Consider the following 11009-nt stretch of genomic DNA (forward strand, 5'->3'; position numbering starts at 1 on the left):
CCGTAATAACAAGTGTACACAATACACAGGACGAGACCCGTAATAACAAGTGTACACAATACACAGGACGAGACCCGTAATAACAAGTGTACAACAATACACAGGACGAGACCCGTAATAACAAGTGTACACAATACACAGGACGAGACCCGTAATAACAAGTGTACAACAATACACAGGACGAGACCCGTAATAACAAGTGTACAACAATACACAGGACGAGACCCGTAATAACAAGTGTACAACAATACACAGGACGAGACCCGTAATAACAAGTATACAACAATACACAGGACGAGACCCGTAATAACAAGTGTACAACAATACACAGGACGAGACCCGTAATAACAAGTGTACAACAATACACAGGACGAGACCCGTAATAACAAGTGTACACAATACACAGGACGAGACCCGTAATAACAAGTGTACAACAATACACAGGACGAGACCCGTAATAACAAGTGTACACAATACGCAGGACGAGACCCGTAATAACAAGTGTACAACAATACACAGGACGAGACCCGTAATAACAAGTGTACAACAATACACAGGACGAGACCCGTAATAACAAGTGTACAACAATACACAGGACGAGACCCGTAATAACAAGTGTACAAAAATACACAGGACGAGACCCGTAATAACAAGTGTACACAATACACAGGACGAGACCCGTAATAACAAGTGTACAGCAATACACAGGACGAGACCAGTAATAACAAGTGTACACAATACACAGGACGAGACCCGTAATAACAAGTGTACAACAATACACAGGACGAGACCCGTAATAACAAGTGTACACAATACACAGGACGAGACCCGTAATAACAAGTGTACACAATACACAGGACGAGACCCGTAATAACAAGTGTACACAATACACAGGACGAGACCCGTAATAACAAGTGTACACAATACACAGGACGAGACCCGTAATAACAAGTGTACACAAATATAGGACGAGACCCGTAATAACAAGTGTACACAATACACAGGACGAGACCCGTAATAACAAGTGTACAACAATACACAGGACGAGACCCGTAATAACAAGTGTACACAATACACAGGACGAGACCCGTAATAACAAGTGTACAACAATACACAGGACGAGACCCGTAATAACAAGTGTACAACAATACACAGGACGAGACCCGTAATAACAAGTGTACAACAATACACAGGACGAGACCCGTAATAACAAGTATACAACAATACACAGGACGAGACCCGTAATAACAAGTGTACAACAATACACAGGACGAGACCCGTAATAACAAGTGTACAACAATACACAGGACGAGACCCGTAATAACAAGTGTACACAATACACAGGACGAGACCCGTAATAACAAGTGTACAACAATACACAGGACGAGACCCGTAATAACAAGTGTACACAATACACAGGACGAGACCCGTAATAACAAGTGTACAACAATACACAGGACGAGACCCGTAATAACAAGTGTACAACAATACACAGGACGAGACCCGTAATAACAAGTGTACAACAATACACAGGACGAGACCCGTAATAACAAGTGTACAAAAATACACAGGACGAGACCCGTAATAACAAGTGTACACAATACACAGGACGAGACCCGTAATAACAAGTGTACAGCAATACACAGGACGAGACCAGTAATAACAAGTGTACACAATACACAGGACGAGACCCGTAATAACAAGTGTACAACAATACACAGGACGAGACCCGTAATAACAAGTGTACACAATACACAGGACGAGACCCGTAATAACAAGTGTACACAATACACAGGACGAGACCCGTAATAACAAGTGTACACAATACACAGGACGAGACCCGTAATAACAAGTGTACACAATACACGCAAGCCGAAACAACAAAGCACAGGTACTCACAAGACCAACAGATATGGGAACAATAACCAACAAGACCATGGTGAACAGAGGGCACATATACAATTACTAATCAGGGGAAAATAGGAACCAGGTGTGCGTAATTAGACAAGACAGTCCGGGGTTGGTGGAAAATGAACCAGTTCAGTGACACCTAGAATTTGAGATACACTGGGCCAATCATCAGAATACCATTTCCTCATTAGAACACCATCTCTGTCAAAGTAACCCACACAAATGTATCTCAGCAAAAAGAAGGGAAAGGGAAACGGCTTTACTCTGTTCTGCAATCAGCTGCTTAGACATTGAAGCGTCAGCTGCAAGGACGCTCTCTTCCTTCAGCGGTCCTACAAAGTTGCTCACCTTTTGGGGTTTTCAAAGGAGAGGTCAACTCAGGAGGTTTAGAATCACCTATAAACATCTCAGAATGATTGACCATAGTGGGATCGCTGACATCCTCCTCAATGCTTGCTCCCGGGGACTTTCTTAGACATAGCACGTGTAACGGCACATGCTGGGAACACACAGGGGTACTTTTCTGATAACCCATCAGGTTCCTCCACTCTGGGTTCCTTACAAAGTACAGGATTTGGCAAGACCTTCCCTCCAGCCAAATCGTTTCCCAAAATAAATGAGACCGTCTTCACCGGTAGACTTTACTCCAACGACAACAGAACCAAAAATAAGATCAGACTCTAGTTCCACATTATACAAAGGGACTTCCATGCAACCCATCTCCACGCCTTGTACTGACACACTGTAACCAGTTGCTGAAGTGTCAGACAAAGGCGAAACACCCTCCAAAATATTTTTGTCATGTAGGAGCCGCTCTTATCCAGAGCGATTTACAGGAGCCTTGCTCAGGGGCACATCGACACATTTTGCACCTTAACCTCTAGGCTACCTGCACCAGTCTTAATGGGCTCCCACAAGAACAAACAGCCATTTCTCTCATTTTCTGTTTCAACTTCGGACACTCAGAGATAATGTGTCCTTTCCCAAGGCAGTAATGACAAACTGTAGGCTACGAAAAACCATTTTTCTGCGGCTCTATATCTTTGGGCACTGTAGAAATGGACTGAAACCTTGGCAGTAGGAGGTGACTTCTCTGGATGGCTTTTTGCGTAAGGATAACTTTCCTGGAGACAATTCTTGAACTGCTCAAGATGTATGAATGTATTTAAATCATTGATATCTTGAGAACCATACCACCAATAAAAAAATACATGTTTGTGAACTCAAAATGGCTTTGTGATTCTGCGTTTCGTAATTGAATGAAACTGTCTGTATGCCTCTGGGACCAACTCGTAAGCCCGAAGGAGAGCAGCTTTAACAGTTTCGAAATCTGAACTCTGGTCAAGAAATAAAGCGGCGTACACTTTCTGAGATTTTCCCACAAGATCACTTTGGAGGAGCAGCAACGACTTATGTTACGGACATTTTAGGGATGTGGCAATCCTCTTAAACAGAGTAAAATATACAGTACCAGTCAAATTTTGGACACAAACCAAATGGGATGGCGATAATGAAATTATCCTATGGTTTTTGCGACTGCACTTGAAGAAACTTTCAAAGTTCTTGAAATTTTCCGGATTGACTGACCTTCATGCCTTAAAGTAATGATGGATTGTAGGGCTTATTTGAGCTGTTCTTGCCATAATATGGACTTCATATTTTAGCCCTACCTTCACAACACAACTGATTGGCTCAAGAAGGAAGGAAAGCTATTCCACACCTGTTAATTGAAATGCATTCCAGGTGACTACCTCATGAAGCTGGTTGAGAGAATGCCAAAAGTGTGCAAAGCTGTCATCAAGGCAAAGGGTGGCTACTTTCAATAATCTAAATATAAAATGTATTTTGATTTGTTTAACACTGTTTTGGTTACTACATGATTCTATATGTGTTATTTCATAGTTTTGATGTCTTCACTATTATTCTACAGTGTAGATAATAGTACAAATAAAGAAAAACCCTTGAATGAGTAGGTGTGTCCAAACTTTTGATTGGTACTGTATATTCACTATAACCCCTGAGGACTACCTGCCTGTGGCATGGTACAAGTGAATCACACATCCAATATGGAGGCTTATGGGGCATTCTTTCATCCAGATCAAAGATGTGTGAGACCATAAAATAATCACAAACAAATTCAGAAATATCAGAGGGACATTGGGAGAAGTACAATGTAAACACGATAAAAGCATAACACGTCAGTGAGATAACGTTGCTAGCAGATCACAATGCAACAACAAAGAAAATACCACAGACAATGTTCATTAGTGTCACGGCCTCACCATAGAGGGCCCTTGGTTCTCTATGGTGTAGTAGGTCAGGGCGTGACTAGACGGTGATCTAGTATATCTATTTCTATGTTGGTGCTAAAAATGAGGTAAGGAAGTTTTGGACTTCGGAGGACATGAGGACACGAGACCCTTCCTTGGCGGGAGTCGCCAAGGAGCATGGAAGGACAGCGACGACGCCGGGGACCACGGCCACAAAAAACCCCAGATTGGAGCTGGAGGTGGAGCTGGCGGTCGAGCAGCGGAGAGTGCCAGAGCCTGTTTGGGAGTTGGAGGAGGAATTTGATGAAAGATTCCGGATAGGGGTGGTGGAGATGAGAATGATGTCGTGCTGAAGAGCGTGACACCAGTCCGGTGCCATCTGCACCGGTTTCATGCATCTGGCCTCCAGTGGGCCTTCCTAGTCCGGTACCTCATGTACCTGCTCCCCGTACTCTCCCTGAAGTGCGTGTCACCAGTCCGGTGCCACCTGTACCGGCTCCACGTACTAGGCTTCCGGTGACGGTCCACTGTCTGAAGCTTCCAGGTAAGGCGTCCAGTCTTGCTCCAGGGCCGGAGCCGGAGCCTTCCTCTGCGCCGATGCCCAGTCCAGCCCAACCCAGTTCCATGGCCGGAGCACTCCTTTGCACCGATGCCCAGTCCAGGCACGGCGTTCAGCCCGGCGCGAAGGCCGGATCTGGGGTCTGGGCGGGGGCTACGACCTGCACCGGAGCCGCCACCGACACTAATCATCCCCCCTAACCTCCCCATTTGGTTTCAGGTTTTGCGGCCGGAGTCCGCAACTTTTGGGGGGGGGGGGGACTGTCACGCCCTGACCATAGAGCCCTTGGTTCTCTATGGTGTAGTAGATCAGGGCGTGACTAGGGGGTGATCTGATATATCTATTTCTATGTTGGTGCTAATATGGTTCCCAATAAGAGGCAGCTGTTTATCTTTGCCTCTGATTGGGGATCATATTTAGGTAGCTATTTCCCCACCTGTGTTTTGTGGGATATTGATTGTTGGTTAGTGTGTTTGGGCACTACGTCCTCACGGTCTTTGTAAGTTTTGTTATTAAGTTTCACTTAAATAAATATGTGGAACTATACTCACCTTGGTCTGCTCATTCCCAAGATCGTGACAATTAGCTTATGCACTGTGTGGGGAAAGATAGAATAGGGTTGTGATCAAAAGACATAAAACAAGAACATAACAAAAACAATGGAGGCTCTTGTCCAATAAGGAATGTTCAGGAGGGGGGGTTCCGTAGCAAAACATTTTGATACTGTGTGCCCTAATATAGGTTTTCCCAAACTCGGTCCTGGGGCCCCTGCTGACTGCACGTTTTGGTTTTTGTCCTAGCACTTCACAGCTGACTCAAGCTGTGATTATTTGTATTGGCTGTGTAGTGCTAGGACATAAACCAAAACGTGCACCCAGGGGGGGCCCCAGGCCGAGTTTGTGATACCCTGCCCTAATGAACACGACCCAGGGCAGGTCAACTCTGGTTCTCATTAGATCCTATTGTCGTCTTCAGTATACCGGACGGGTCGAAGCCATGAGGGTATGGAACCAGAGCAGTGTTACCACTGCTACAGTAGTTGATGTATAGGAAGTGCTCTGTAGTGTTCTTAGCAAATATTCACATCACAACATAATATGGTACAATTTATACAGAACATTCTAGAACTGTTTGTCAATCTTTCATAGATTAAACCATGTTGATTTATAATTTTTGTTCAGAAGAAAATGGCTTTTCAATGTTCAATAGGTTTAATTTTAGCCCTGTGGGTACTTTCAACTGAATTCCCATTTTCAACTGAAGCTGCTCTCCAACTCCATATAATACGTTATATAACTGTCAGCCCACATATTCTGTCCTACAAGTCCTGCTTGTTCTACTTTGTGGTCTGCCCTTCAGTGCTGACTGAGTGAGCATCCTCTCCCACTCTGTCCTCTCCTCCTCCTCCAGTCTCTCTTACTCCCTTTTTTCCTTTGTGTTAGGAGCCCTCTATCTATCTCCCTCCCTCCTCAACTCCCCTTTCCTCTCTCTTCCTCACTCTCTCCTCCGCCCTCTCTCCTTTCCACTTCCCCTTCCTCTCCCTCCTTTCCTCTCACTCTCTTCCGTCCCTCCCTCACTCCCCTTTCCTCCACCCTCTCTCCCTTCCTCTCCTCCACCCTCTCTCCTTCACCCTATCTCCTTTCCTCTCCTCCGCGCTCTCCCCTTTCCTCTCCTCCACCCTCTCTCCTTTCCTCTCCTCCACCCTCTCTCCCTTCCTCTCCTCCACCCTCTCTCCCTTCCTCTCCTCCACCCTCTCTCCTTTCCTCTCCTCCACCCTCTCTCCTTTCCTCTCCTCCACCCTCTCTCCTTTCCTCTCCTCCACCCTCTCTCCCTTCCTCTCCTCCACCCTCTCTCCTTGCCTCTCCTCCACCCTCTCTCCTTTCCTCTCCTCCACCCTCTCTCCTTTCCTCTCCTCCTCCCTCTCTCCTTTCCTCTCCTCCGCCCTCTCTCCTTTCCTCTCCTCCGCCCTCTCTCCCTTCCTCTCCTCAGCCCTCTCTCCTCCGCCCTCTCTCCCTTCCTCTCCTCCGCCCTCTCCCCCTTCCACTCTCCCATCCTCTCTCTCTCCCTCCTTTCCTCTCACTCACTCTCTCCTGTCCCTTCTTCCCCCCTCTCTCTCTGTCTCCATCTCTCTCAGCACTCTGTCTCCTTGCTGTTGATGCAGGCCTGTCTCTGTAGTCTGAAGGGTAGGGCCTTGTCGCTGTGTCAGACCAAGGGCCTGTGCTCCGTCAGGTCCTCAAAGGATTGTGGAGCTGAACTTCCATGGGAAAGTCCCCATCCAGGGCCTCCTCATCAAAGCTGGGGTCCTCCGGATAGTGGCCATGCGTGGGCTCTCCAAGGGGGGCAGGGGGCTCTGGCTGGGGATGGGGGTGGAGGTTGGGACTGAGGCCTCAGGGGTTGGGACTGGAGCTGCGGCTTGGATCCGGGGAGTGCGGGTCTGCTGGGGGCCAGAGGCCTGGAAGTGCAAGACTAAGACTGCTCATAAACTCTGCATTCTGGATAAACACACAGGGTCAAAGTCAAGGGTGAGCTAACCAAAATAACTACAGTGGCTTCGGAAAGTATTCAGACCCCTTGACTTTTTCAACATTTTGTTAAGTTACAGCCTTATTTTAAAATGTATTCAATATACAAAAATTCTCAGCAATCTACACACAATACCCCATAAAGACAAAGCAAAAACAGGTTTTCAGAATTGTTTGCAAAAGTATTCAAAATAAAAAACTGAAATACCTTATTTACATAAGTATTCAGACCCTTTGCTATGAGACTAGAAATTGAGCTCAGGTGCAGCCTGTTTCCATTGATCATCCTTGAGATGTTGCTACAACTTGATTGGAGTCCACTTGTGGTAAATTAAATTGATTGGACATTATTTGAAAAGGCACACACCTGTCTATACAAGGTCCCACAGTTGACAGTGCATGTCAGAGCAAAAACCAAGCCATGAGACCGAAGGAATTGTCCGTAGCGTTCTGAGACAGGATTGTGTCGAAGCACAGATCTAGGGAAGGTGCCAAAAAATGTCTGCAGCATTAAAGGTCCTCAAGAACACAGTGGCCTCCATCATTATTAAATGGAAGAAGTTTGGAACTACCAAGACTCTTCCTAGAGCTGGCCACCCGGTCAAACTGAGCAATCGGGGGGGAAAGGGCCTTGGTCAGGGGAGGTGACCAAGAACCTGATGGTCACTCTGACAGAGCTCCAGAGTTCCTCTGTGGAGATGGGAGAACCTTCCAGAAGGACAACCATCTCTGCAGCACTCCACCAATCAGGCCTTTATGGTAGAGTGGCCAGACAGAGGACAGTCCTCAGTAAAAGGCACATGGCAGCCCGTTTGGAGTTTGCCAGAAGGCACCTAAAGACTCTCAGACCATGAGAAACAAGATTCTCTGGTCTGATGAAACCAAAATGTAACTATTTGGCCTGAATGCCAAGTGTCACGTCTGGAGCAAACCTGGCACCATCCCTACGGTGAAGCATTGTGATGGCAGCATCATGCTGTCAGGATGTTTTTCAGCAGCAGGGACTGGGAGACTAGTCAGAATCGAGGCAAAGATGAATGGAGCAAAGTACAGAGAGATCCTGAGCGCTTCAGAGCAGGTTCTCTGACTGGGGTGAAGGTTCACCTTCCAACTGGACAACGACCCTAAGCACACAACAAAGACAACGCAGGAGTGGCTTCGGAAAAAGTCTCTGAATGTCCATGAGTGGCCAAGCCAGAACCTGGACTTGAACCCAATTGAACATCTCTGGAAAGACCTGAAAATAGCTGTGCAGCGACGCTCCCTATCCAACCTGACAGAGCTTGAGAGGATCTGCACAGAAGAATGGGAGAAACTCCCCAAATACAGGTGTGCCAAGCTTGTAGCGTCATACCCAAGAAGACTCGAGGCTGTAATCACTACCAAAGGTGCTTCAACAAAGAACTGAGTAAAAGGTCAGAATACTTACGTAAATGTGATATTTAAGCATTTTACTGTAAGTGTAACGGCGTTCGTCTGTTGAAAGAAGAGAGTCGGACCGAAATGCAGCGTGTTGGTTACTCATGACATTTAATGAATGAAAAGTGACGATACATGAAATAACTAAATACAAAAACAACAAACGGAACGAGAAACCTATTACAGCCTATCTGGTGAACAATACACAAAGACAGGAACAATCACCCACGAAATACAAAGCGAAACTATGGCTCCCTAAATACGGTTCCCAATCAGAGACAACGAGTAGCACCTGACTCTGACTGAGAATCGCCTCAGGCAGCCAAGCCTATACAACACCCCTAATCAGCCGCGATCCCAAAAATACAAAAACCCCAATACGAAATACAACAACAAAACCCCATGTCACACCCTGGCCTGAACAAATATATAACGAAAACACAAAATACAATGACCAAGGCGTGACAGTAAGGTCAGTTTACCTGTTGTATTCAGTGACAAATACAATTTGATTGGATTATTTACGTTTTCATTTTTGATAAATTAGTAAAAATAAATTAAACACCTGTTTTTGCTTTGTCATTATGGGGTATTGTGTGTATTCTTTTTTTCTTTCACCTTTATTTAACCAGGTAGGCCAGTTGAGAACTGCGCCCTGGCCAGGATAAAGCATAGCAGTGCGACAAAAACAACAGATTGATGCGGGAGAAAGATTGATGCAGGGGAGAAAAAACAGAATAAGGCTGTAAGGTAACAAAATGTGGAAAAAGTCAAGGGGTCTGAATACTTTCTGAATATTTTTTTAATTGAACTTTTATTTAACTAGGCAAGTCAGTTAAGAACAAATTCTTATTTACAATTACCGCCTACACCGTCCAAACCCGGGCGACGCTGGGCTAATTGCGCGCCGCCCTTTGGGACTCCCAATCACGGCCGGTTGTGATACAGCCTGGATTCAAACCAGGCTGTATCAGTGAAGCCTCTAACACTGAGATGCAGTGCCTAGACCGCCGCGCTACTCAGGAGCCCGAATGCACTGTATATACAAAAATATATGGACCCCCCTTCAAATTTGTGGTTTTGGCTATTTCAGCCAAACCCATTGCTGAGAGGTATATAAATCACACAGCAATGCAATCTCCATAGACAAACATTGGCAGTAGAATGTGCTTACTGAAGAGCTCAGTGACTTTCAATGTGGCACCGCCTTGGGATGCCACCTTTACAAAAAGTAACTTAGTCAAATGTCTTCCTTTTAGAGCTGCCCCTGTCAACTGTAAGTGCTGTTATTGTGAAGTGGAAACATCTAGGAGCAACAACGGCACAGCCGCGACTCAGTAGGGCACATAAGCTCACAGAACGGGATCGCCGAGTGCTTAAGAGCGTAGAAAACGTCTGTCTTTGGGTGCAACACTCACTACCGAGTTCCAAACTGCCACTGGAAGCAACGTCAGCACAATAACTGTTGGGAGCTTCATGAAATGGGTTTCCATGGCTGAGCAATCGCACACAAGCCTAAGATCACTATGTGCAATGCCAAGTGTTGGCTGGAGTGGCGTAAAGCTCGTAGCCATTGGACTCTGGAGCAGTGGAAACGCGTTCTCTGGAGTGGTGAATCACGGATTCGCCATCTGACAGTCTGACGGACTAATCTGGGTTTGGAGGATGCCAGGAAACGCTACCTGCCCGAATGCATAGTGCCAACTGTTAAGTTTGGTGGAGGAGGACTAATGGTCTGGGGCTGTTTTTCATGGTTCGGGCTCAGCCCCTCAGTGAAAAGAAATCTTAACGCTACAGCATTCTCCACCAAATACAGACGATTCTGTGCTTCCAACTTTGTGGCAACAGTTTTGGGAAGGCCATTTCCTGTTTCAGCATGACAATTCCCCCTTCCATACAGAAAAGTTTTTTCGAGATCGGTGTGGAAGAACTTGACTGGCTTGCACAGAGCCCTGACCCATCGAACACCTTTGGGATGAATTTTAGCCGTGACTGTGAGCCTGGCCAATTGCCCAACATCAGTGCCTGACCTCACTAATGCTCTTGTGACTGAATGGAAGTCTCTGCAGCAATGTTCCAACATCTAGTGGATGTTAGTGGATGTAGCCTTCCCAGAAGAGTGAAGGTTGTTATAGCAGCAATGGGGGGACCAACTCCATATTTTGGAATGAGATATTCCGATATTTAGTGTATATTCCGGACATTGCTTGTTCTGATTTAAAACAAAATGGGGGGGGGGGGAGATTATGTCTGTATTGTTTTGTATTGCTAGATATGTCTGCATTGTTGCAGCTAGAAACATAAGCATTTTGCTGCACCTGCAATAAC

Source organism: Oncorhynchus gorbuscha, linkage group LG12, assembly GCF_021184085.1.
Source record: "Oncorhynchus gorbuscha isolate QuinsamMale2020 ecotype Even-year linkage group LG12, OgorEven_v1.0, whole genome shotgun sequence".
NCBI classification, from domain to species: domain Eukaryota; kingdom Metazoa; phylum Chordata; class Actinopteri; order Salmoniformes; family Salmonidae; genus Oncorhynchus; species Oncorhynchus gorbuscha.